We start from the raw sequence: 2,543 nt of genomic DNA, 5'->3' as shown, positions 1-2,543 counted from the left end.
CATATGGTTTGTATGACTTCTACCTTCAACGCTACCACTGCTGTCATGGGAGGCACCCTCCTCTTCTCCATCTGCTCTGTACTCAGTGCTTCTAAATAAAATATAATTAATTTTATTTGTTTTCTCAACTGTTACTTCTTGATTACTTGTTTAGTTATTACATATTGGTTGTTGATGTTAAGCATTAGCCTATTGATTATTAATGGGATTTCTCAGTTGTTGACCGCGAGGGTAGACGTTCCTTCCCTCTTCAGGTGGCTTAGCTGAGAACAGACCCGTCGGACTGACCGTGTCTCATCAAGACCTTGGCTGCCGTCGGTGTCCAGTGCCAGGACTGTCACGTGCAGCCTTTGTTCTTGGTAGGCACTCTCCTGGGCGCTGTTCCTGGGCCTGGATGTACTTTGACTCATTTCTGGTTACTTGGAGAAGCTAGCTATGCCTAGTCCCTCTTTGGGGAGCCTGCAGATGTGTAACGTGACGCGTGCTTCTGGTCACCCTGGCTGTTGCGACCTTACATGGTGTCTTCAGAACATCTACGACTGGCCTGTGCTGCAGAATGATGATAGTTTGGGGACTGTGTGTTAATTTTTATCATTTTAACCATCTGTAAGGGTACAGTTCAGTGGCACTTAATACATTCACAATGCTATGTGCCCATCACCATAGTCTACACCCCAAACTGTCATCGTTGCTAAGATAAACTCTGTCCCCACTAAACAGTAAGTCCTCATTCCCCTCCCCCAGCCCTTTGTAACCTCTGATCTACTTTCAGTCTCTATGAATTTGACTACATTAGGTACCTTGTATGAGGGAAGTCATGCAATATTTGCCCTTTTGTGTCTGGCTTATTTCATTGAGCATGAGGTTTCCAAGTTTCATCCATGTTGTAGAGTGTGTCAGGATTTCCTTCCTTTAATGGCTGATCCAGTGTGTGCATAGATCACAATTTATTTATCCATTTGTTGAACATTTGGGCTGTTTCTTCCTTTTGACTATTCTGAATAATGCTGCTATGAACGTGTGTATACATATATTTACGTACCTGTTTTTATTCTTTTAGATGTGTATCTAAAATTGCTGGATTATATAGTAATTTCATGTTTAGCTTTTTCAAACTCTGCCAAATTGTTTTCCACAGTGCTTGAACAATTTTACATTCCCACCAGCAATATATGAGAGTTCTAGTTTACACACATCCTCACCAATAATTTTTTTTAAAATTGTTAACTTATTTAGCTTTATTTTTTGGTATTAACTGATTACTTAACTATTCTAAGATCATGAGGGTGTAAACAAAAGTATTTGGCTTATAGCCTCCTTAATGGCCCTTTGTTTTCCTATTCATGGCTCACTCACCAACACTTTAATTTTCTATTTTTTTAATTTATAGTCACCCTAGTGGATGTGAAGTGGCATCTCATTGTGGCTTTGATTTGCATTTCCCTAATGATGCTGAGCATCTTTTCACATGAGTGCTGGTCATTTGCATTTCTTCTCTGGAGAAATGTCCATTCAGGTCCTTTGCCCATTAAAAAAGGGGGGGGGTTGTTTGTCTTTTTGTTTGTTTGTTTTTGAGTTGGAAGAGTTCTTTATACATTTAAAAATATTTTATTTATTTATTTTTTGTTTGGGAGGGAGGTAATCAGGTTTATTTATTTACTTATTTATTTTAATGGAGGTACTGGGGATTGAACCCAGGACCTCATGCATGCGAAGCATGTGCTCTGCCACTGAGCTAGGACCCCCCCCCCCACTCTTTATACATTTTGGATGTTAGACCCTTATCAGAAACACAATTTGAAAATACTTTCTCCTGTTCTGCAAGTTGTTTTGTTACTTTTTAAAATAATGTCCTTTGATGCACAAAATTTTACATTTAGTTGGTCTAATTTCTATTTTTTCTTTTATTGCTCATTTTTGTTGATGTCATATCTAAGGATCCACTGCCAAGAATACGGGTCGTGAAGGTTTACCCCTGTGTTTTCTTCTAAGAGTTTCATGGCTTTAGGTTTCATATTTAGGTTGCTGATCCATATTGATTTCATTTTTATGTACAGTGTGAGGTACGGGTCCAACTTCATTCTTTTGCATGTTGATATCTAGTTGTCCTGGCACCATTTATTGGTGATGCTATTCTTTCTCCATTGAATGGTCTTGGCACCCTTGTTGAAAATCAGTTTTTGCCATAGATGTATGGGTTTACTTCTTTCAGTAATATTCCGTTGGTTTTTATGTCCATCCTTATGCCAGTACCACACTGTTTTGAACTACTAGTAAGTTTTGAACTTGGGAAGTGTGACTCCTCCCATTTTGTTCCTTTTCAACACTGTTTTGGCTATTCAGGGCCCCTTGCAATTCCATATGAACTTCAGGATTGGCTTTGCCATTTCTACAAAAATGTCCATTTTGATAGAACTTGCTTAAGTCTGAAGATTGCTTTGAATAGAATTAACATCTTAATGATATTGTCTTCCAATCCACGAATATGGGATGTCTTTCCATTTATTTATGCCTTTAGTTTCTTTCAGCAGTGTTTTATAGTT

At 38.4% G+C, this 2,543-nt stretch overlaps 1 non-coding gene across 1 annotated transcript; it reads right to left on the bottom strand.

Annotated features, from left to right (window-relative positions):
- Positions 1 to 1,673: 1,673 nt before the first annotated feature.
- On the bottom strand, positions 1,674 to 1,746 carry TRNAA-CGC (transfer RNA alanine (anticodon CGC)). Its single transcript has one exon. It is a non-coding gene; the product is annotated as a tRNA-Ala (tRNA).
- Positions 1,747 to 2,543: the final 797 nt, after the last annotated feature.

Source organism: Camelus dromedarius, chromosome 11, assembly GCF_036321535.1.
Source record: "Camelus dromedarius isolate mCamDro1 chromosome 11, mCamDro1.pat, whole genome shotgun sequence".
Classification (NCBI taxonomy): domain Eukaryota; kingdom Metazoa; phylum Chordata; class Mammalia; order Artiodactyla; family Camelidae; genus Camelus; species Camelus dromedarius.
This window is presented reverse-complemented; position numbering and strand designations above follow the sequence as displayed.